This window comes from Nerophis ophidion, linkage group LG04, assembly GCF_033978795.1.
Source record: "Nerophis ophidion isolate RoL-2023_Sa linkage group LG04, RoL_Noph_v1.0, whole genome shotgun sequence".
Lineage (NCBI taxonomy): Eukaryota > Metazoa > Chordata > Actinopteri > Syngnathiformes > Syngnathidae > Nerophis > Nerophis ophidion.
This window is the reverse complement of record NC_084614.1, coordinates 49,516,858-49,543,841: the sequence shown is the minus strand read 5'-3', so window position 1 is coordinate 49,543,841 and position 26,984 is coordinate 49,516,858. Positions and strand designations below refer to the sequence as shown.

The window sequence follows — 26,984 nt, the reverse complement described above, 5'->3', positions numbered from 1 at the left end:
AGGAGTTAGGTTTAAATATCTGTCATATTGAGTGTTACAGTATACAGTCATATTGAGTAAAACCTCATTTTTGTATTTGCAAACCATAGAAAAAAGACTGTATATAGTAAAACTCACATGTATTCAATATCACAGGCATTTTTAGACTTTTTGCACGTTTGGATTAGGAATTATGTTGGAATACATTTTATTGCTTTTTTTGCATTATCTCAGGATTCTAAGTACATTACTGTCAAATTGAGTAACAAATCAAATTTGTTTTTAGTTAACCTTACCAAATGTTTTTTTTTTTCAGGAAAACTCTCGAAGATGCATTTCTTCAGGCATTATTAGACATTTTGCATGTGTATTTTGGAGTTATGTTTCAAAAACTGTCATTTTGAGTGTGACCAATATGAGGCCAGTAAAACCTAATTTTTGTATTTGTGAACCTTTCCAAAATACCTGATTCTGCTAAAATTCACATAAATTCAATATTACAGGCTTTTTTAAACAAATTTCATGTTCGGTTTTGGAGTTATGATTATAAACCTTTCATATTTAGTATGACAGTTACACTGTTATATTGAATAAAAAAACTAACTTGTGTCTTTGCAAACCTTACAAAAGATCATTTTTCTAGGACAACTAACCAAAAACATATCTCTAGGCATTATTAGCCATTTTGCATGTGTTGTTTAGAAGTTATGTTTGAATACAATTGTATTGCTTTTTCAAATTATCCCAGGATTCTAAGAACATTATAGTCATATTGAGTAAAAAACTACTTTTTGCATTTGCAAGATTTAAAAAAGCATATGTTTCGAGTAAAACTCCAAAGATGCATTATTTCAGGCATTATTAGCTATTTTTCATGTGTGGTGTAGGAGTTATGTTTAAAAAACTGTCATATTGAGTGTTACAGAATACAGTCATATTGAGTAAAACCTCATTTTTGTAAATGCAAACCATAAAAAAAACATCTGTATCAAGTAAAACTCACAAGTATTCAATATCACAGGCATTTTTAGACATTTTGCACGTTTGGATTTAGAATTATGTTGGAATACATTTTCATTGCTTTTTTCGCATTATGTCAGGATTCTAAGTACATTACTGTAAAATTGAGTAACAAATCAAATTTTGTTTTTGCAAACCTTACCAAATGTTTTTTTTTTCAGGAAAACTCTCAAAAATGCATTTCTTCGGGCATTATTAGACATTTTGCATGTGTATTTTTGGAGTTATGTTTCAAAAACTGTCATTTTGAGTGTGACCAATATGAGGCCAGTAAAATCTAATATTTGTATTTGTGATTCTTTCCAAAATACCTGATTCTGGTAAAACTTACATAAATTCAATATTAAAGGCTTTTTAAGACAAATTTCATGTTTGGTTTTGGAGTTATGATTATAAACCTTTCATATTTAGTATGACAGTTACACTGTTATATTGAATAAAAAAAACTAACTTGTGTCTTTGCAAACCTTACAAAAGATCATTTTTCTAGTACAACTAACAAAAAAACATATCTCTAGGGCATTATTAGCCATTTTGCATGTGTTGTTTAGAAGTTATGTTTGATACAATTTTGTACCTTTTTTCAAATTATCTCAGGATTTCAAGAACATTATAGTCATATTGAGTAAAAAACTACTTTTTGCATTTGCAAGATTTAAAAAAGTGCATGTTTCGAGTAAACTCCCAAAGATGCATTATTTCAGTCATTATTAGCCATTTTTCATGTGTGGTGTAGGAGTTATGTTTAAATAACTGTCATATTGAGTGTTACAGTATACAGTCATATTGAGTAAAACCTCATTTTTGTATTTGCAAACCTTAGAAAAACATCTGTATATAGTAAAACTCCCAAGTATTCAATATCACAGGCATTTTTAGACATTTTGCACGTTTGGATTTAGAATTATGTTGGAATACATTTTCACAGCTTTTTTCGCATTATCTCAGGATTCGTAGTACATTACTGTCAAATTGAGTAACAAATCAAATTTTATTTTTGCAAACCTTACCAAATGTTTTTTTTCAGGAAAACTCTCGAAGATGCATTTCTTCGGGCATTATTAGACATTTTGCATGTGTATTTTTGGAGTTATGTTTCAAAATCTGTCATTTTGAGTGTGACCAATATGAGGCCAGTAAAACCAAATTTTTGTATTTGTGATTCTTTCCAAAATACCTGATTCTGCTAAAACGCACATAAATTCAATGTTACAGGCTTTTTTAGACAAATTTCATGTTTGGTTTTGGAGTTATGATAATAAACCTTTCATATTTAGTATGACAATTACACTGTTATATTGAATAAAAAAACTAATTTGTGTCCTTGCAAACCTTACAAAATATTTTTTTTCGAGTACAACTAACACAAATACATATCTCTAGGCATTATTAGCCATTTTGCATGTGTTGTTTAGAAGTTATGTTTGAATACAATGTTATTGCTTTTTTCGCATTATCTCAGGATAATGATGTGATGTGCACGGTATTGTTGTGCATATGATAGTGACTGCAAGATATACTTGGTCAACAGCCACACAGGTCACACTGACGTTGGCTGCACAAACAACTTTAACACTGTTACAAATATGCACCACACTGTGAACCCGCATTGAACAAGAATGATAAACACATTTCAGGAAAACATCTTCACTGTAATAAAACATAAACACAACATAACAAATACCCACAAAACCATGCAGCGCTATCTCTTCCGGGCTACATCTCCGCTACCACCCAACCCCGCGCCCCAAAACATCACCGCCCCCCTCCGTGCGTTGGTTGAGGTGGGCGGGTTTAGGTGGTGGGGGTGTGTATTGTAACACATGGAATTCTGGGTATTGTTTCTGTTGTGTTAATGTTGTGTTACGGTGAAGATGTTCTCCTGAAATGTGTTCGTCATTCTTGTTTGTTGTGGCTCTACAGTGTGGCGCATATTTGTAACATTGTTAAAGTCGTTTGTACGGCCACCGTCAGTGTGATCTGTAAGGCTGTTGACTGTTGATTAAGTATGTCTTGCAGTCATTCATGTATGTCATATTACAGGGAAAAAAAATGTAATTGTTAGTTTGAGCATAAACCTTTTATAAGAGGCTACATATATGTTTCGCCTTGAATGTGAAAATACACATAAATATTAAAAAAAATTGATTTACCTTAAAATTACATATAAAACTTTTAGATTGTTAGTATGGACAAATACTTTTATATAACAAGCTACATATTTATATGAAGGTAATTACTGTAATTTTACATGAAATTGAAAGTAATTTGAGAAAACAGAAAATAATATGTATAATTAATTTGGTATTTTTCTGTAAAAAATAGGAATATACATAGTTCGTCATTACTGGTATATTATTCAAAATAACAGGCGGTTTGTTTATTTACAGATAATGTTTTCAATTCTACAGCTTTTCAACCTATCTAAAAAAAATTGAAAAGTTACAGTAGAAATTTAGAGTAAACTAACCATAAAAATTAGATTTTTTTTTTTTTTTTACAGTGAACCCTACAAATGATAATTTTTCTACTACAACAAACAAAGATACACATCTCTAGGCATTATTAGCCGTTTTGCATGTGTTGTTTAAAAGTTGTGTTTGAAAACATTTTTATTGCTTTTTTCGCATTATCTCAGGATTCCAAGAACATTATTGTCATATTGAGTAAAACACAACTTTTTGCATTTGCAAGATTTAAAAAAGCATATGTTTCGAGTACAACTCCAAAAGATGCATTATTTCAGGCATTATTAGCTATTTTTCATGTGTTGTGTAGGAATTGTGTTCAAATAACTGTCATATTGAGTGTTACAGTATACAGTCATATTGAGTAAAACCTCATTTTTGTATTTGTAAACCAACTAGTAAAACTCAGAAGTATTCAATATCATAGGCATTTTTAGTCATTTTGCACGTTTGGATTACGAATTATGCTGGAATACATTTTAATTGCTTTTTTTGCATTATCTCAGGATTCTAAGTACATTACCGTCACATTGAGTAAAAAATAAAATTTCTTTTTGCAAACCTCGCCAAATGCTTTTTTTTTACAGGAAAACTCTCAAAGTGGCATTTACTCAGGCATTATTAGACATTTTGCATGTGTATTTTTGGAGTTATGTTTCAAAAACTGTCATTTTGAGTGTGACCAATATGAGGCCAGTAAAAACCTAATTTTTGTATTTGTGATTCTTTCCAAAATACCTGATTCTGCTAAAACTCACATAAAATCAATATTACAGGCTTTTTTAGACAAATTGCACGTTTGGATTAGGAATTATGTTGGAATACATTTTTATTGCTCTTTTTGCATTATCTCAGGATTTTAAGTACATTACTGTCAAATTGGGTAAAACATTTCTTTTTGTTTTTGCAAACCTTACAAAATGTTTTTTTTTCAGTAAAACTCACAAATATACATTTCTTCAGGCATTTTTTTGTAATTTCGCATGTGTATTTTTGGAGATATGGTTCAAAAACTGTCTTATTGAGTGTGACCAATGTGAGGCCAGTAAAACCAAATTTTTGTTATTGTGAACCCTTCCAAAATACCTAATTCAGGTAAAACTCACATAAAGTCAATAATACAGGCTTTTTTAGACAGATTTCATGTTTGGTTTTGGAGTTATGTTTATGAACCTTTCATATTTAGTATGACAGTAATACTGTTATATCGAATAAAAAAAACAAACTTGTATCTTTGAAAACACTTTAAAAAAAAATTCTGTAAAAAAACGGTCATTTACTGGCAGCTACGGCTGCCGAACAAAAACCATAAAATTAAAGTAAAACATTGTAAACCAAATAATGATCAAAAACATTATATTTACAGAAATTTTTATGAAATGTTTTGGGGAGAAATATCGTAATTTTACAGATTTTTACAAAATTATTAAGATCAACCACCTTTAATAAAGTGACGATGCAAACAGTTCTGCAGAAAAATACCTTTATTCTAAAGAGTTTTTCCAAATTATTACGATCAATCACCTTTAGTGAAGTGACAATGCTGGCGGTTCCACAGAAAAATACCATTGTTTAACAGATTTTTTCTGAATTGTTAGGATCAGGGGTGTCTCATTCACTTTACCGGTGGGCCACTGGATGCAGGAAATTGATACAAAGTGGGTTAACCTTGCATGAATCGCTATCCCAACCTAGCAACGTACTTACCAATCCCACCATTTCACCCCGAGAATTTCACTACCCTCATATAGGATTGACTCAAAGCTTGGCCGGGCGAATATGACAAGTAGTACCGCGGTGGGCTTTTTTGTACGCTCATTCACCAAATCATCAGCGTGCCAATTGAGGCATGTGATGTGTACGGTATTGTTGTGCATATGATAGTGACTGCAAGATATACTTGGTCAACAGCCACACAGGTCACACTAACGGTGGCTGCACAAACAACTTTAACACTGTTACAAATATGCACAGCACTGTGAACCCGCATTGAACAAGAATGATAAACACATTTCAGGAAAACATCTTCACTGTAATAAAACATAAACACAACATAACAAATACCCACAAAACCATGCAGCGCTATCTCTTCCGGGCTACAATCCCGCTACCACCCAACCCCGCTCCCCAAAACATCACCGCCCCTCTCCGTGCGTTGGTTGAGGTGGGCGGGTGTAGGTGGTGGGGGTGTGTATTGTAACACATGGAATTCTGGGTATTGTTTCTGTTGTGTTAATATTGTGTTACGGTGAAGATGTTCTCCTGAAATGTGTTTGTCATTCTTGTTTGATGTGGCTCTACAGTGTGGCGCATATTTGTAACATTGTTAAAGTCGTTTGTACGGCCACCGTCAGTGTGATCTGTAAGGCTGTTGACTGTTGATTAAGTATGTCTTGCAGTCATTCATGTATGTCATATTACAGGGAAAAAAATGTAATTGTTAGTTTGAGCATAAACCTTTTATAAGAGGCTACATATATTTTTCGCCTTGAATGTGAAAATACACATACATATTAAAAAAAATTAGATATAAAACTTTTAGATTGTTAGTATGGACAAATACTTTTATATAACAAGCTACATATTTATATGAAGTCAATTACTGTAATTTTACATGAAATTGAAAGTAATTTGAGAAAACAGAAAATAATATGTATAACTAATTTGGTATTTTTCTGTAAAAAAATAGGAATATACATAGTTCGTCATTACTGGTATATTATTCAAAATAACAGGCGGTTTGTTTATTTACAGATAATGTTTTCAATTCTACAGCTTTTCAACCTATCTAAAAAAAATTGAAAAATTACAGTAGAAATTTAGAGTAAACTAACCATAAAAATTTGATTTTTTTTTTTTTTTACAGTGAACCCTACAAATGATAATTTTTCTACTACAACAAACAAAGATACACATCTCTAGGCATTATTAGCTGTTTTGCATGTGTTGTTTAAAAGTTGTGTTTGAAAACATTTTTATTGCTTTTTTCGCATTATCTCAGGATTCCAAGAACATTATTGTCATATTGAGTAAAACAACAATTTTTTGCATTGCAAAGATTTAAAAAAGCAATCGTTTCGGGTAAAACTCCCAAAGATGCATTATTTCAGGCATTATTAGCCATGTGTGGTGTAGGAGTTATGTTTAAATAACTGTCATATTGAGTGTTACTGTATACAGTCATATTGAGTAAAACCTAATTTTTGGATTTGCAAACCATAGGAAATCAACTGTATCTAGTAAAACTCACATGGATTCAATATCACAGGCATTTTTAGACATTTTGCACATTTGGATTAGGAATTATGTTGGAATACATTTTTATTGCTCTTTTTGCATTGTCTCAGGATTTTAAGTACATTACTGTCAAATTGGGTAAAACATTTCTTTTTGTTTTGCAACCCTTACAAAATGTTTTTTTTATCCAGTAAAACTCACAAAGATACATTTCTTCAGGCATTTTTTTGTAATTTTGCATGTGTATTTTTGGCGATAGGGTTCAAAAACTGTCTTATTGAGTGTGACCAATGTGAGCCAAGTAAAACCAAATTTTTGTATTTGTGAACCTTTCCAAAATACCTAATTCAGGTAAAACTCACATAAAGTCAACATTACGGGCTTTTTCAGACAGATTTCATGTTTGGTTTTGGAGTTATGTTTATTAACCTTTCATAATTAGTATGACAGTTTTACTGTTATATTGAATAAAAAAAACTAACTTTTATCTTTGCAAACACTGTAAAAATCCATCCATCCATTTTCTACCGCTTATTCCCTTTCGGGGTCGCGGGGGGCGCTGGCGCCTATCTCAGCTACAATCGGGCGACAGGCAGGGTACACCCTGGACAAGTCGCCACCTCATCGCAGGGCCAACACAGATAGACAGACAACATTCACACTCACATTCACACACTAGGGCCAATTTTTTAGTGTTGCCAATCAACCTATCCCCAGGTGCATGTCTTTGGAAGTGGGAGGAAGCCGGAGTACCCGGAGGGAACCCACGCATTCACGGGGAGAACATGCAAACTCCACACAGAAAGATCCCGAGCCTGGATTTGAACCCAGGACTGCAGGAACTTCGTATTGTGAGGCAGACGCACTAACCCCTCTTCCACCGTGAAGCCCCACTGTAAAAATAAATTTTGTAAAAAAAAAACGGTCATTTACTGGCAGCTACGGCTGCCAAACAAAAACCATAAAACTAAAGTAAAACATTGTAAACCAAATAATGATCAAAAATATTATATTTACAGAAATTTTCATGAAACGTTTTGGGGTGAAATATCATAATTTTACAGATTTTTACTAAATTATTAAGATCAACCACCTTTAATAAAGTGACGATGCAAACAGTTCTGCAGAAAAATACCTTTATTCTAAAGAGTTTTTCCGAATTATTACGACCAACCACCTTTAGTGAAGTGACAATGCTGGCGGTTCCTCAGAAAAATACCATTGTTTTACAGATTTTTTCTGAATAGTTAGGATCAGGGGTGTCTTATTGACTTTAGTGGGGGTCCACTGGATGCAGGAACTTGATGCAAAGTGGATTCACCTTGCATGAATGGCTACCCCACCCTAGCAACATACTTACTGATCCTACTATTTCACTGTGAGAATTTTACTGACCCTCATGTAGGATTGACCCAAAGTCTGGCCGGGTGATTTTTTATACGTTCATTCACCAAATCATCAGCATGCCTACTGATGAGTGTGATGTGCACGGTATTGTCATGCATGTGATAGTGACTGCAAGACATACTTGGTCAACAGCCACACAGGTCACACTGCTGGTGGCTGTACAAACAACTTTAACACTGTTACAAAATATGCACCACACTGTGAATCCACATCGAACAAGAATGATAAACACATTTCAGGAAAACATCCTCACTGTAAAAAAACATAAACACAACATAACATAACAAATACCCACAAGCCCATGCAGCGCTGACTCTTCCGGGCTACACCCCTGCTACCACCCAACCCCGCACCCCAAAACATCACCGCCCCCCTCCATGCGTTGGTTGAGGTGGGCGGGGTTAGGTGGTGGGGGTGTATATTGTAACACATGGAATTCTGGGTTTTGTTTCTGTTGTGTTAATGTTGTGTTACGGTGAAGATGTTCTCCAGAAATTTGTTTGTCATTCTTGTTTGATGTGGCTCCACAATTTGGCGCATATTTGTAACATTGTCAAAGTTTTTTGTACGGCCACCGTCAGTGTGATCTGTAAGGCTGTTGACTGTTGATTAAGTATGTCTTGCAGTCACTCAAGTATGTCGTATTACAGGGAAAAAAATGTAAATGTTAGTTTGAGCATAAACCTTTTATAAGAGGCTACATATATTTTTCGCCTTGAATGTGAAAATACACATACATATTTAAAAAAATTAATTTACCTTAAAATTACATTAACATTACAAAACATTTCTTTTTGTAATTGCAACCCTTACAAAATGTTTTTTTTATCCAGTAAAACTCACAAAGATACATTTCATCAGGCATTTTTTTGTAATTTTGCAGGTGTATTTTTGGAGATAGGGTTCAAAAACTGTCTTATTGAGTGTGACCAATGTGAGGCCGGTAAAACCAAATTTTTGTATTTGTGAACCTTTCCAAAATACCTAATTCAGGTAAAACTCACATAAAGTCAATATTACAGGCTTTTTTAGACAGATTTCATGTTTGGTTTTGGAGTTATGTTTATTAACCTTTCATATTTAGTATGACAGTTTTACTGTTATATTGAATAAAAAAAAATAACTTTTATCTTTGCAAACACTGTAAAAATAAATTTTGTAAAAAAACGGTCATTTACTGGCAGCGACGGCTGCCAAACAAAAACCATAAAACTAAAGTAAAACATTGTAAACCAAATAATGATCAAAAATATTCGATTTACAGACATTTTCATGAAACGTTTTGGGGTGAAATATCGTAATTTTACAGATTTTTACTAAATTATTAAGATAAAACCCCTTTAATAAAGTGACGATGCAAACAGTTCTGCAGAAAAATACCTTTATTCTAAAGAGTTTTTCCAAATTATTACGATCAACCACCTTTAGTGAAGTGACAATGCTGGCGATTCCACAGAAAAATACCATTGTTTAACATATTTTTTCTGAATTGTTAGGATCAGGGGTGTCTCATTGACTTTAGCGGGGGATGCAGGAAATTGATACAAAGTGGGTTAACCTTGCATGAATGGCTATCCCACCCTAGCGACATACTTACCATTCCTGTCATTTCACCACAAGAATTTCACTGACCCTCATGTAGGGTTGACTCAAAGTTTGGCCGGGCGAATATGACACATAATACCGTGGTGGGTTTCATTGAACGCTCATTCATCAAATCATCAGGGTGCCAATTGAGGCATGTGATGAGCATGATTTCGTCGTTCATTAGAAAAGTGACTGCAAGATATACTTGGTCAACAGCCACACAGGTCACACTGACGGTGGCTGTACAAACAACTTTAACACTGTTACAAATGTGCACCACACTGCTGTGAACCCACATCGAACAAGAATGATAAACACATTTCAGGAAAACATCCTCACTGTAATAAAACATAAACACAACATAACAAATACCCACAAGCCCAAGCAGCGCTGACTCTTCCGGGCTACAATCCCGCTACCGCCCAACCCCGTGCCACAAAACATCACCGACCCCCTCCGTACGTTGGTTGAGCTGGGCGGGATTAGGTGGTGGGGGTGTATATTATAACACATGGAATTCTAGGAATTGTTTTGTTGTGTTAATGTTTTGTTACGGTGACGATGTTCTCCTGAAATGTGTTTGTCAGTCTTGATTGATGTGGCTCCACAGTGTGGCGCATATTTGTAACATTGTTAAAGTTGTTTGTACGGCCACCGTCAGTATGATCTGTACGGCTGTTGACTGTTGATTAAGAATCTCTTGCAGTATTTCATGTATGTCGTATTACAGTTTGAGCATACACCTTTTATAAGAGGCTACATATATTTTTCGACTTGAATGTGAAAATACACATAAATATTGAAAAAATGTGATTTACCTTAAAATTACATATAAAACTGTTAGATTGTTAGTAAGAACAAATATTTTTATATAACAAGCTTCATATTTAATTAAAGTTAAATACTGTAATTTTACATGAAATTGAAAGTAATTTGAGAAAACAGAAAATAATATGTATAAATAATTTGGTATTTTTCTGTAAAAAAAAATAGGAATATACATAGTTTGTCATTACTGGCATATTACTTAAAATAACAGGCGTTTTTTTAATTTACAGATAATGTCTTCAATTCTACAGATTTATAACCTATTTAAAAAAATTGAAAAATTATAGTTGAAATTTAAAGTAGACTAACCATACAAATAGGATTTTGTTTTCCCAGTGAACCCTAAAAAAGATCATTTTTCTACTACAACTAACACAGATACATATCTCTAGGAATTATTAGCCGTTTTGCATGTGTTGTTTAAAAGTTATGTTTGAAAACTTTTGTATTGCTTTTTCGCATTATCTCAGGAATCTAAGAACATTATAGTCATATTGAGTAAAAAATACTTTTTGCATTTGCAAGATTTAAAAAAGCATATGTTCCGAGTAAAACTCCCAAAGATGTATTATTTCAGGCATTATTAGCCATTTTTCATGTGTGGTGTAGGAGTTATGTTTAAATAACTGTCATATTGAGTGTTACAGTATACAGTCATATTGAGTAAAACCTCCTTTTTGTATTTGCAAACCATAGAAAAACAACTGCATCTAGTAAAACTCACATGTATTCAATATCACAGGCATTTTTAGACATTTTGCACGTTTGGATTAGGAATTATGTTGGAATACATTTTTATTGCTTTTTTCACATTATCTCAGGATTCTAAGTACATTACTGTCAAATTGAGTAAAAAATTACTTTTTGTTTTTGCAAACCTTACCAAATGTTTTCTTTCTGGAAAACTCTCGAAGATGCATTTCTTCAGGCATTATTAGAAATTTTGCATGTGTATTTTTGGAGTTATGTTTCACATGAATTCAATATTACAGGCTTTTTAAGTCAAATTTCATGTTTGGTTTTGGAGTTATGATTATAAACCTTTCATATTTAGTATGACAGTTATACTGTTATACTGAATTAAAAAAACTAACTTATGTCTTTGCAAACCTTACAAAAGATCATTTTTCTAGTACAACTAACAAAAAAACATATCTCTAGGCATTATTAGCCATTTTGCATGTGTCGTTTAGAAAATATGTTTGAATACATTTTTATTGCTTTTTTCGCATTATTTTAGGATTGTAAGACTATTATAGTCTTACGGAGTAAAACACTACTTTTTGCATTTGCAAGATATAAAAAAGCATATGTTTCGAGTAAAACTCCCAAAGATGCATTATTTCAGGCATTATTAGCCATTTTTCATGTGTGGTGCAGGAGTTATGTTTAAATAACTGTCATATTGAGTGTTACAGTATACAGTCATATTGAGTAAAACCTCATTTTTGTATTTGCAAACCATAGAAAAACAACTGCATCTAGTAAAACTCACATGTATTCAATATCACAGGCATTTTTAGACATTTTGCACGTTTGCATTAGGAATTATGTTGGACTACATTTTTATTGCTTTTTTCGCATTATCTCAGGATTCTAAGTGCATTACTGTCAAATTGAGTAACAAATCAAATGTTGTTTTTGCAAACCTTACCAAATGTTTTTTTTCAGGAAAACTCTCGAAGATGCATTTTTTCAGGCATTATTAGACATTTTGCATGTGTATTTTTGGAGTTATGCTTCAAAAACTGTCATTTTGAGTGTGACCAATATGAGGCCAGTAAAATCTAATATTTGTATTTGTGATTCTTTCCAAAATACCTGATTCTGCTAAAACTTACACAAATTCAATATTAAAGGCTTTTTAAGACAAATTTCATATTTGGTTTTGGAGTTATGATTATAAACCTTTCATATTTAGTATGACAGTTACACTGTTATATTGAATAAAAAAACTAACTTGTGTATTTGCAAACCTTACAAAAGATAATTTTTCTAGTACAACTAACAAAAAAACATATCTCTAGCTATTATTAGCCATTTTGCATGTGTTGTTTAGAAGTTATGTTTGAATACATTTTTATTGCTTTGTTCGCATTATCTCAGGATTGTAAGACTATTATAGTCATATTGAGTAAAAAACTACTTTTTGCATTTGCAAGATTTAAAAAAGCATATGTTTCGAGTAAAACTCCCAATGATGCATTTTTTCAGGCATTATTAGCCATTTTTCATGTGTGGTGTAGGAGTTATGTTTAAATAACTGTCATATTGAGTGTTACGGTATACAGTCATATTGAGTAAAACCTCATTTTTGTATTTACAAACCATACAAAATCATCTGTATCTAGTAAAACTCAAAAATATTCAATATCACAGGCATTTTTAGACATTTTGCACGTTTGGATTAGGAATTATGTTGGAATACATTTTTATTGCTTTTTTCGCATTATCTCAGGATTCTAAGTACATTACTGTCAAATTGAGTAACAAATCAAATTTTGTTTTTGCAAACCTTACCAAATGTTTTGTTTTTTCAGGAAAACTCTCAAAGATGCATTTCTTCGGGCATTATTAGACATTTTGCATGTGTATTTTTGGAGTTATGTTTCAAAAACTGTCATTTTGAGTGTGACCAATATGAGGCCAGTAAAATTTAATATTTGTATTTGTGATTCTTTCCAAAATACCTGATTTTGGTAAAACTTAAATAAATTCAATATTAAAGGCTTTTTAAGACACATTTCATATTTGGTTTTGGAGTTATGATTATAAACCTTTCATATTTAGTATGACAGTTACACTGTTATATTGAATAAAAAAACTAACTTGTGTCTTTGCAAACCTTACAAAAGATCATTTTTCGAGTACAACTAACAAAAAAACATATCTCTAGCTATTATTAGCCATTTTGCATGTGTTGTTTACAAGTTATGTTTGAATACATTTTTATTGCTTTTTTTGCATTATCTCAGGATTGTAAGTCTATTATAGTCATATTGAGTAAAAAACTACTTTTTGCATTTGCAAGATTTAAAAAAGCATATGTTTCGAGTAAAACTCCCAAAGATGCATTTTTTCAGGCATTATTAGCCATTTTTCATGTGTGGTGTAGGAGTTATGTTTAAATAACTGTCATATTGAGTGTTACAGTATACAGTCATATTGAGTAAAACCTCATTTTTGTATTTACAAACCATAGAAAATCATCTGTATCTAGTAAAACTCAAAAATATTCAATATCACAGGCATTTTTAGACATTTTGCACGTTTGGATTAGGAATTATGTTGGAATACATTTTTATTGCTTTTTTCGCATTATCTCAGGATTCTAAGTACATTACTGTCAAATTGAGTAACAAATCAAATTTTGTTTTTGCAAACCTTACCAAATGTTTTTTTTTTTTCAGGAAAACTCTCAAAGATGCATTTCTTCGGGCATTATTGGACATTTTGCATGTGTATTTTTGGAGTTATGTTTCAAAAACTGTCATTTTGAGTGTGACCAATATGAGGCCAGTAAAATCTAATATTTGTATTTGTGATTCTTTCCAAAATACCTGATTTTGGTAAAACTTAAATAAATTCAATATTAAAGGCTTTTTAAGACACATTTCATATTTGGTTTTGGAGTTATGATTATAAACCTTTCATATTTAGTATGAAAGTTACACTGATATATTGAATAAAAAAACTAACTTGTGTCTTTGCAAACCTTACAAAAGATCATTTTTCTAGTACAACTAACAAAAAAACATATCTCTGGCTATTATTAGCCATTTTGCAAGTGTTGTTTAGAAGTTATGTTTGAATAAATTTGTATTGCTTTTTTCGCATTATCTCAGGATTCTAAGACTATTATAGTCATATTGAGTAAAAAACTACTTTTGGCATTTGCAAGATTTAAAAAAGCATATGTTTCGAGTAAAACTCCCAAAGATGCATTATTTCAGGCATTATTAGCCATTTTTCATGTGTGGTGTAGGAGTTATGTTTAAATAACTGTCATATTGAGTGTTACAGTATACAGTCATATTGAGTAAAACCTCATTTTTGTATTTGCAAACCATAGAAAAACAACTGCATCTAGTAAAACTCACATGTATTCAATATCACAGGCATTTTTAGACATTTTGCACGTTTGGATTAGGAATTATGTTGGAATACATTTTTATTGCTTTTTTCGCATTATCTCAGGATTCTAAGTAAATTACTGTCAAATTGAGTAACAAATCAAATTTGGTTTTTGCAAACCTTACCAAATGTTTTTTTTCAGGAAAACTCTCGAAGATGCATTTTATCAGGCATTATTAGACATTTTGCATGTGTATTTTTGGAGTTATGTTTCAAAAAATGTCATTTTGAGTGTGACCAATATGAGGCCAGTAAAATCTAATATTTGTATTTGTGATTCTTTCCAAAATACCTGATTTTGGTAAAACTTACATAAATTCAATATTAAAGGCGTTTTAAGACAAATTTCATATTTGGTTTTGGAGTTATGATTATAAACCTTTCATATTTATTATGACAGTTACACTGTTATATTGATTAAAAAAACTAACTTGTGTCTTTGCAAACCTTACAAAAGATCATGTTTCTAGTACAACTAACAAAAAAATATATCTCTAGCTATTATTAGCCATTTTGCATGTGTTGTTTAGAAGTTATGTTCGAATACATTTTTATTGCTTTTTTCGCATTATCTCAGGATTGTAAGACTATTATAGTTATATTGAGTAAAAAACTACTTTTTGCACTTGTAAGATTTAAAAAAGCATATGTTTCGAGTAAAACTCCCAAAGATGCATTATTTCAGGCATTATTAGCCATTTTTCATGTGTGGTGTAGGAGTTATGTTTAAATAACTGTCATATTGAGTGTTACAGTATACAGTCATATTGAGTAAAACCTCATTTTTTAATTTGCAAACCATAGAAAATCATCTGTATCTAGTAAAACTCAAAAGTATTCAATATCACAGGCATTTTTAGACATTTTGCACGTTTGGATTAGGAATTATGTTGGAATACATTTTTATTGCTTTTTTCGCATTATCTCAGGATTCTAAGTACATTACTGTCAAATTGAGTAACAAATCAAATGTTGTTTTTGAAAACCTTACCAAATGTTTTTTTTTCAGGAATACTCTCAAAGATGCATTTCTTCGGGCATTATTAGACATTTTGCATGTGTATTTTTGGAGTTATGTTTCAAAAACTGTCATTTTGAGTGTGACCAATATGAGGCCAGTAAAATCTAATATTTGTATTTGTGATTCTTTCCAAAATACCTGATTTTGGTAAAACTTACATAAATTCAATATTAAAGGCGTTTTAAGACAAATTTCATATTTGGTTTTGGAGTTATGATTATAAACCTTTCATATTTATTATGACAGTTACACTGTTATATTGAATAAAAAAACTAACTTGTGTCTTTGCAAACCTTACAAAAGATCATTTTTCTAGTACAACTAACAAAAAAATATATTTCTAGCTATTATTAGCCATTTTGCATGTGTTGTTTAGAAGTTATGTTTGAATACATTTGTATTGCTTTTTTCGCATTTTCTCAGGATTGTAAGACTATTATAGTCACATTGAGTAAAAAACTACTTTTTCCATTTGCAAGATTTAAAAAAGCATATGTTTCGAGTAAAACTCCCAAAGATGCATTTTTTCAGGCATTATTAGCCATTTTTCATGTGTGGTGCAGGAGTTATGTTTAAATAACTGTCATATTGAGTGTTACAGTATACAGTCATATTGAGTAAAACCTCATTTTTGTATTTGCAAACCATAGAAAAACAACTGCATCTAGTAAAACTCACATGTATTCAATATCACAGGCATTTTTAGACATTTTGCACGTTTGGATTAGGAATTATGTTGGACTACATTTTTATTGCTTTTTTCGCATTATCTCAGGATTCTAAGTACATTACTGTCAAATTGAGTAACAAATCAAATTTTGTTTTTGCAAACCTTACCAAATGTTTTTTTTTCAGGAAAACTCTCGAAGATGCATTTTTTCAGGCATTATTAGACATTTTGCATGTGTATTTTTGGAGTTATGCTTCAAAAACTGTCATTTTGAGTGTGACCAATATGAGGCCAGTAAAATCTAATATTTGTATTTGTGATTCTTTCCAAAATACCTGATTCTGCTAAAACTTACACAAATTCAGTATTAAAGGCTTTTTAAGACAAATTTCATATTTGGTTTTGGAGTTATGATTATAAACCTTTCATATTTAGTATGACAGTTACACTGTTATATTGAATAAAAAAACTAACTTGTGTCTTTGCAAACCTTACAAAAGATCATTTTTCTAGTACAACTAACAAAAAAACATATCTTTAGGCATTATTAGCCATTTTGCATGTGTTGTGTATAGAAGTTGTGTTGGAATACATTTTTATTGCTTTTTTCGCATTATCTCACGATTCTAAGTACATTACTGTCAAATTTAGTAACAAATCAAATTTTGTTTTTGCAAACCTTACCAAATGTTTTTTTTTCAGGAAAACTCTCGAAGATGCATTTCTTCAGGCATTATTAGACATTTTGCATGTGTATTTTTGGAATTATGTTTCAAAAACTGTCATTTTGAGTGTGACCAATATGAGGCCAGTAAAATCTAATATTTGTATTTGTGATTCTTTCCAAAATACCTTATTCTGCTAAAACTTACACAAATTCAATATTAAAGGCTTTTTAAGACAAATTTCTTATTTGGTTTTGGAGTTATGATTATAAACCTTTCATATTTAGTATGACAGTTACACTGTTATATTGAATAAAAAAACTAACTTGTGTCTTTGCAAACCTTACAAAATATCATTTTTCTAGTACAACTAACCAACAAACATATCTCTAGGCATTATTAGCCATTTTGCATGTGTTGTTTAGAAGTTATGTTTGAATACATTTGTATTGCTTTTTTCGCATTATCTCAGGATTGTAAGACTATTATAGTCACATTGAGTAAAAAACTACTTTTTCCATTTGCAAGATTAAAAAAGCATATGTTTCGAGTAAAACTCCCAAAGATGCATTTTTTCAGGCATTATTAGCCATTTTTCATGTGTGGTGCAGGAGTTATGTTTAAATAACTGTCATATTGAGTGTTACAGTATACAGTCATATTGAGTAAAACCTCATTTTTGTATTTGCAAACCATAGAAAAACAACTGCATCTAGTAAAACTCACATGTATTCAATATCACAGGCATTTTTAGACATTTTGCACGTTTGGATTAGGAATTATGTTGGACTACATTTTTATTGCTTTTTTCGCATTATCTCAGGATTCTAAGTACATTACTGTCAAATTGAGTAACAAATCAAATTTTGTTTTTACAAATCTTACCAAATGTTTTTTTTTCAGGAAAACTCTCGAAGATGCATTTTTTCAGGCATTATTAGACATTTTGCATGTGTATTTTTGGAGTTATGCTTCAAAAACTGTCATTTTGAGTGTGACCAATATGAGGCCAGTAAAATCTATTATTTGTATTTGTGATTATTTCCAAAATACCTGATTCTGCTAAAACTTACACAAATTCAATATTAAAGGCTTTTTAAGACAAATTTCATATTTGGTTTTGGAGTTATGATCATAAACCTTTCATATTTAGTATGACAGTTACACTGTTATATTGAATAAAAAAACTAACTTGTGTCTTTGCAAACCTTACAAAAGATCATTTTTCTAGTACAACTAACAAAAAAACATATCTCTGGCTATTATTAGCCATTTTGCATGTGTTGTTTAGAAGTTATGTTTGAATACATTTTTATTGCTTTTTTCGCATTATCTCAGGATTCTCAGACTATTATAGTCATATTGAGTAAAAAACTACTTTTGGCATTTGCAAGATTTAAAAAAGCATATGTTTCGAGTAAAACTCCCAAAGATGCATTATTTCAGGCATTATTAGCCATTTTTCATGTGTGGTGTAGGAGTTATGTTTAAATAACTGTCATATTGAGTGTTACAGTATACAGTCATATTGAGTAAAACCTCATTTTTGTATTTGCAAACCATAGAAAAACAACTGTATATAGTAAAACTCACATGTATTCAATATCACAGGCATTTTTAGACTTTTTGTACGTTTGGATTAGGAATTATGTTGGAATACATTTTTGTTGCTTTTTTCGCATTATCTCAGGATTCTAAGTACATTACTGTCAAATTGAGTAACAAATCAAATTTGGTTTTTGTTAACCTCACCAAATGTTTTTTTTTTCAGGAAAACTCTCGAAGATGCATTTCTTCAGGCATTATTAGACATTTTGCATGTGTATTTTTGGAGTTATGTTTCAAAAACTGTCATTTTGAGTGTGACCAATATGAGGCCAGTAAAATCTAATATTTGTATTTGTGATTCTTTCCAAAATACCTGATTCTGCTAAAACTTACATAAATTCAATATTAAAGGCGTTTTAAGACAAATTTCATATTTGGTTTTGGAGTTATGATTATAAACCTTTCATATTTAGTATGACAGTTACACTGTTATATTGAATAAAAAAACTAACTTGTGTCTTTGCAAACCTTACAGAAGATCATTTTTCTAGTACAACTAACAAAAAAACATATCTCTAGGCATTATTAGCCATTTTGCATGTGTTGTATAGAAATTATGTTGGAATACATTTTTATTGCTTTTTTCGCATTATCTCAGGATTCTAAGTACATTACTGTCAAATTTAGTAACAAATCAAATTTAGTTTTTGCAAACCTTACCAAATGTTTTTTTTTTCAGGAAAACTTTCGAAGATGCATTTCTTCAGGCATTATTAGACATTTTGCATGTGTATTTTTGGAATTATGTTTCAAAAACTGTCATTTTGAGTGTGACCAATATGAGGCCAGTAAAATCTAATATTTGTATTTGTGATTCTTTCCAAAATACCTGATTTTGGTAAAACTTACATAAATTCAATATTAAAGGCGTTTTAAGACAAATTTCATATTGGGTTTTGGAGTTATGATTTTAAACCTTTCATATTTATTATGACAGTTACACTGTTATATTGAATAAAAAAACTAACTCATGTCTTTGCAAACCTTACAAAAGATAATTTTTCTAGTACAACTAACAAAAAAACATATCTATAGCTATTATTAGCCATTTTGCATGTGTTGTTTAGAAGTTATGTTTGAATACATTTTTATTGCTTTTTTCGCATTATCTCAGGATTGTAAGACTATTATAGTCATATTGAGTAAAAAACTACTTTTTGCATTTGCAAGATTTAAAAAAGCATATGTTTCGAGTAAAACTCCCAAAGATGCATTATTTCAGGCATTATTAGCCATTTTTCATGTGTGGTGTTGGAGTTATGTTTAAATAACTGTCATATTGAGTGTTACAGTATACAGTCAAATTGTGTAAAAACTCATTTTTTTATTTGCAAACCATAGAAAATCATCTGTATCTAGTAAAACTCAAAAGTATTCAATATCACAGGCATTTTTAGACATTTTGCACGTTTGGATATAGAATTATGTTGGAATACATTTTTATTGCTTTTTTCGCATTATCTCAGGATTCTAAGTACATTACTGTCAGATTTAGTAACAAATCAAATTTTGTTTTTGCAAACCTTACCAAATGTTTTTTTTTTCAGGAAAACTCTCGAAGATGCATTTCTTCGGGTATTATTAGACATTTTGCATGTGTATTTTTGGAGTTATGTTTCAAAAACTGTCATTTTGAGTGTGACCAATATGAGGCCAGTAAAATCTAATATTTGTATTTGTGATTCTTTCCAAAATACCTGATTCTGCTAAAACTGACATAAATTCAATATTAAAGGCTTTTTAAGACAAATTTCATATTGGGTTTTGGAGTTATGATTATAAACCTTTCAGATTTAGTACGACAGTTACACTGTTATATTGAATAAAAAACTAACTTGTGTCTTTGCAAACCTTACAAAAGATCATTTTTCTAGTACAACTAACAAAAAAACATATCTCTAGGCATTATTAGCCATTTTGCATGTGTTGTTTAGAAGTTATGTTTGAATACATTTTTTTTGCTTTTTTCGCATTATCTCAGGATTCTAAGACTATTATAGTCATATTGAGTAAAAAACTACTTTTTCATTTGCAAGATTTAAAAAAGCATATGTTTCGAGTACAACTCCCAAAGATGCATTATTTCAGGCATTATTAGCCTTTTTTCATGTGTGGTGTAGGAGTTATGTTTAAATAACTGTCATATTGAGTGTTACAGTTTACAGTCATGTTGAGTAAAAACTCATTTTTGTATTTGCAAACCATAGAAAAACATCTGTATCTAGTAAAACTCACAAGTATTCAATATCACAGGCATTTTTAGACATTTTGCACGTTTGGATTTAGAATTATGTTGGAATACATTTTTATAGCTTTTTTTGCATTATCTTAGGATTCTAAGTACATTACTGTCAAATTGAGTAACAAATCAAATTTTGTTTTTGCAAACATTACCAAATGTTTTTTTTTTTCAGGAAAACTCTCGAAGATGCATTTCTTCGGGCATTATTAGACATTTTGCATGTGTATTTTTGGAGTTATGTTTCAAAAAATGTCATTTTGAGTGTGACCAATATGAGGCCAGTAAAATCTAATATTTATATTTGTGATTCTTTCCAAAATACCTGATTCTGGTAAAACTTACATAAATTCAATATTAAATGCTTTTTAAGACGACTTTCATATTTGGTTTTGGAGTTATGATTATAAACCTTTCATATTTAGTATGACAGTTACACTGTTATATTGAATAAAAAAACTAACTTGTGTCTTTGCAAACCTTACAAAAGATAATTTTTTCGAGTACAACTAACCAAAAAACATATCTCTAGGCATTATTAGCCATTTTGCATGTGTTGTTTAGAAGTCATGTTTGAATACAATTTTATTGCTTTTTTCGCATTATCTCAGATTGTAAGACTATTATAGTCACATTGAGTAAAGAACTACTTTTTGCACATGCAAGATTTAAAAAAGCTTTTTTTTCAAGTGAAACTCGCAAAGATGCATTATTTCAGGCATTAATAGCTATTTATCATGTGTCGTGTAGGAGTTATGTTTAAATAACTGTCATATTGAGTGTTACAGTATACAGTCTAATCGAGTAAAACCTCATTTTTGTATTTGCAAACCATAGAAAAACATCTGTATCTAATAAAACTCACAAGTATTCAATATCACAGGCATTTTTAGACATTTTGCACGTTTGGATTTAGAATTATGTTGGAATACATTTTTATAGCTTTTTTCGCATTATCTCAGGATTCTAAGTACATTACTGTCAAATTGAGTAACAAATTAAATTTTGTTTTTGCAAACCTTACCAAATGTTTTTTTTTCAGGAAAACTCTCGAAGATGCATTTCTTCGGGTTTTATTAGACATTTTGCATGTGTATTTTTGGAGTTATGTTTCAAAAACTGTCATTTTAAGTGTGACCAATATGAGGCCAGTAAAACTTAATATTTGTGTTTGTGATTCTTTCCAAAATACCTGATTCTGGTAAAACTAACATAAATTCAATATTAAAGGCTTTTTAAGACGACTTTCATATTTGGTTTTGGAGTTATGATTATAAACCTTTCATAATTAGTATGACAGTTACACTGTTATATTGAATAAAAAAACTAACTTGTGTCCTTGCAAACCTTACAAAAGATCATTTTTCGAGTACAACTAACCAAAAAACATATCTCTAGGCATTATTAGCCATTTTGCATGTGTTATTTAGAAGTTATGTTTGAATACATTTTTATTGCTTTTTTCGCATTATCTCAGTAAGACTATTATAGTCACATTGAGTAAAAAACTACTTTTTGCACATGCAAGATTTAAAACTTTTTAAATACACCAATGGTGCAACTGGACACATCCTCAGTGATGTAACCTAGGATCACAGGGGGTTTCGGGTCTTTCAACAATCAGACCCCCTCCCCTAGGCGACCCAGCCGGGGTTGATCAGGCCCCAGCCTGTGTCCACGTAGCGCTACTGCCCTACATGCCACGACTCTCCCCTCCTGATCCACAGCCACCTTGATGCCACTTCTGCTGCATCTGTGACTAACTTCATGGCCCTTTGCTGGCTGGCCCCTGTGATGCCAAGCATTCTGTAGGCCCTGCAGAGAGATTTGCCCACAAACCCTCGACACCCCACTTCAACCGGCCGGCACATCGCTCGCCACCCATTGCTCCGACACTCCTCCACAAGCTGAGAGTACTTTGCACTCTTCCTCTCATTGGCCTCCTCCATACGGTCCTCCCAAGGCACTGTGAGCTCCAAGAGGATTACCTGCTTGGAGGCCACTGAGGTGAGCACAATATCTGGCCTTAGTGTTGTTTTAGCAACCACGTCAGGGAACTTCAACTGCTTTCCCAGATCAACTGACAGCTCCCAGTCGCGTGCTGTTGCCAACAGGCCAGACGAGGTGTTCCGGGCAGCCGGTGTTGACTTCTCCCCAGCTCTGATGAAAGCAGTACTCTTCACTGGGCGGAGGCTCTTGCTGTGACTGACTCCCCTGCAGATGGCATCAGCTATGGCCTTCAGGACCTGGTCATGTCGCCAGCGGTACCGCCCTTCACCCAGGGCTTTTGGACAACAGCTTAGGATGTGCTCCAAGGTTCCTCTCCTCTGGCAGAGGGGGCACCCTGGTGTCTCCACCTTTCCCCAGGTGAAGAGGTTGGATGGACTTGGCAGCACATTGTAGACCGCCTGGATCAAGAACTTTATTCGATGGGGTTCGGCTTTCCAGAGCTCGGTCCATGTGACCTTACGCTCTGATACTTGTTCCCATCTCGTCCAGGCGCCCTGTTGCCGCATTCCCGCCATCTGGCAGGCTCGCCTTTCCTCAACTCCTGCTCGCACTTCCTCGAGGATCAGTGACCTCTTCTCTTTCCCCTGCGCCTTATCATAGCGAGGTGTTCTTCTGCTACCTAAGCCAGATCTCCCCTGCGCCACTGTTCCCACCAAAACCTTTTGCCGTAGCCTTGCCTCTGCAACATCCACAGCCTCGACAGCTCTCCACTTCCGCCCCGTCCTGACTTCAATCCCAGCCTGTGCAACCTTTGAGTCACTGGACTCCCGATACTGTAGGAGCTCCCTGGACCGTGTCACCATGAACTCCTTGCTCAGGCTGCTGATGGGGAGCTTCAGTTTGTTGTTATGCCCGTATAGAGCAATGCTGCTCAGGCTTCGCGGCAGTCCTAGCCACCTGCGCAGGAACCTACTGACCCTCATCTCAAAGCCTTCCACCGTTGAAATGGGGACTTCGTACACCATGAGGGGCCAGAGGATCCGAGGGAGAATCCCGTGCTGGTAAATCCAGGCCTTGAACTTGCCAGGAAGGCCAGACTTATCCACCACGGTCAGCCAGGTCTCCAGGTCTTGGTTGGTCGGTCTTGTGGAGGCTGCGTCTCTCAGGCTGCAATTAAACACCTTTCCCAAGCTCTTCACAGGTTCCTCGGTGAGTGATGGTATTTTGGTGGTGCCAAGTGAGAAGCAGAACTTGCCAGTAACCTTTCCTTTCTTTAGCACTAGGACCCTCGACTTGGCCGGCTTGAAGTTCATGCGAGCCCAGGAAATCACCTCCTGAAGGCCATTCAAGATCCACCTGCAACCTGGGACGGATGTAGTGGTCACTGTCAGGTCGTCCATGAAGGCTCGGATGGGTGGCTGCCGGACTCCAGACCTGGAGAGGGGACCTCTGCACTGAACTTCCGCAGACTTCACCAGCATGTTCATGGCGAGCGCAAAGAGGATGACTGAGATCGTACAGCCAGTGATGATCCCCTTTTCAAGCCTGTGCCAGTCGGAGGTTGTTTTTCCGGAGGAGACTCTTAGATGGAAGTTGGCATAGTAGTCCAGAATGAGGTCTCTGAACTTCTTTGGAATGTGATGCCGATTCAGTGCCTCTTCGACCAGCTTGTGGGGTATGGATCCATAGGCATTTTTGAGGTCCAGCCACAGAACAGCCAGGTCCCCCTTATTCTCCCTGGCTTCCCTGATGAGCTGAGTGACCACGCCTGTGTGCTCCAGACATCCAGATACCTCTGGGATCCCTCCTTTCTGGACCGATGTATCAATGTAGGAGTTCTTCAGGAGGTAGTCTGTCAGTCGCCTGGCCATGAGGCTGAAGAAGATCTTCCCTTCAACACTCAGCAACGAGATGGTTCGGAACTGATTGATGTTCTTAGACTTCTCCTCCTTTGGGATCCACACACCCTCTGCCTGTCTCCACTGGTCTGCTACCTTGCCCCTCCTCCAGATCACCTTCAAGATTCTCCAGAGTCTGTGGAGTAGTCTTGGACAGTTCTTATAGACCTTATAAGGTACTCCACTGGGCCCTGGAGCAGAGCTCGTCCTTGCCCTGCGGACCACCTCCTGGATTTCCTTCCAGCCGGGCTCTTTCCCATCGAAGTCAAGCGTTGGTGTTGGTGGATTGATCAAGGACCTGCAGGGGCCTAGGTCTTGTTCTCTGCATCCATCGCTGTAAATTTGCTTGAGGTGGTGGTCGACCTCGAATTTGGAGCAGGCCAGTCTACCGCTTCGCTTCTGTCCTAGCAGCTGTTTTGTGACTCCAAAGGGATTCGCCAGAAAGGCAGCTCTCCTCCTGGACCTTTCCTTCCTCCTCCTCCTATGCCACTTCGCTCTCCTCAAGGTTATTAGCTTCTTGCGGATTATACAACGTAGTTCCGCAAGAGGCCCCCTATCCTCTTCACGTGCAACCTTGAACTGCTGTCTTAAACACTTCAGTTCCTGCCTGAGCTGATGGATTTTACTCGCTCTATTGTTCATGATGTAGGGGGGCTTCGCTGCCCGCTTCTACTCAAGTCCAAACCTCTCTGCAGCGAGGCTGATGATGATCGTGGTCATCGTCTTGAGGCGTCGATCAGCGTCCCCTTTGGCTGTTGTTTCCAAGATGGTATCAGCATCTTCATCAAACTGGAGCCACTCTTTCTCCTTGCTAGCTTGGGGCCACTTTACCCGACGATGTTCTGATGTCCTGTGTGCTTCTGGTGGTTGCATCACCTGGAGGCTCCGGGCACTGTGGGGTGACTCCGGGCCTGGCTCCTCCTGCGTCTCACCAGGCGTAGTTCCTGTGCGCTGTGATTCTACCACCTTCTGCATACACTTCATCCTGGCCTGGTGGATCCGCAGGCCATGTCGGTTCTTGCATACCTTCCCACATATGCATTCCATAGTCGTCGTCGTGTTACCATTGCCATGTGTCGTCAACCTTTGATCATATGTTTCAAGTAAAACTCGCAAAGATGCATTATTTCAGGCATTATTAGCTATTTAACATGTGTGGTGTAGGAGTTATGTTTAAATAACTGTCATATTGAGTGTTACAGTATACAGTCTAATTGAGTAAAACCTCATTTTTGTATTTGCAAACCATAGAAAAACATCTGTATCTAATAAAACTCACAAGTATTCAATATCACAGGCATTTTTATACATTTTGCACGTTTGGATTTAGAATTATGTTGGAATACATTTTTATTGCTTTTTTCGCATTATCTCAGCATTCTAAGTACATTACTGTCAAATTGAGTAACACATCAAATTTTGTTTTTGCAAACCTTACCAAATGTTTTTTTTTCTGGAAAACTCTCGAAGATGCTTTTCTTCGGGCATTATTAGACATTTTGCATGTGTATTTTTGGAGTTATGTTTCAAAAACTGTCATTTTGAGTGTGACCAATATGAGGCCAGTAAAATCCAATATTTTTATTTGTGATTCTTACCAAAATACCTGATTCTGGTAAAACTTACATGAATTCAATATTAAAGGCTTTTTAAGACAAATTTCATATTTGGTTTTGGAGTTATGATTATAAACCTTTCATATTTAGTATGACAGTTACACTGTTATATTGAATAAAAAAACTAATTTGTGTCTTTGCAAACCTTACAAAAGATGATTTTTCGAGTACAACTAACAAAAAAATATATCTATGGGCATTATTGGCCATTTTGCATGTGTTGTTTAGAAGTTATGTTTGAATACATTTTTATTGCTTTTTTCGCATTATCTCAGGATTGTAAGACTATTATAGTCGTATTGAGTAAAAAAACTACTTTTTGCATTTGCAAGATTTAAAAAAGCATATGTTTCGAGTAAAACACCCAAAGATGCATTATTTCAGGCATTATTAGCCATTTTTCATGTGTGGTGTAGGAGCTATGTTTAAATAACTGTCATATCGAGTGTTACAGTATACAGTCATATTGAGTAAAACCTCATTTTTGTATTTGCAAACCATAGAAAAACATCTGTATCTAGTAAAACTCACATGTATTCAATATCACAGGCATTTTTAGACATTTTGCACGTTTGGATTAGGAATTATGTTGGAATACATTTTTATTGCTTTTTTCGCAATATCTCAGGATTCTAAGTACATTACTGTCAAATTGAG

The 26,984-nt window shown here is 33.8% G+C and overlaps 1 pseudogene; it reads right to left on the bottom strand.

Moving 5' to 3' along the window:
- Nucleotides 1-22,548: 22,548 nt before the first annotated feature.
- On the bottom strand, nucleotides 22,549-25,796 carry LOC133550576 (uncharacterized; annotated as a pseudogene).
- Between the last annotated feature and the right edge of the window lie 1,188 nt (nucleotides 25,797-26,984).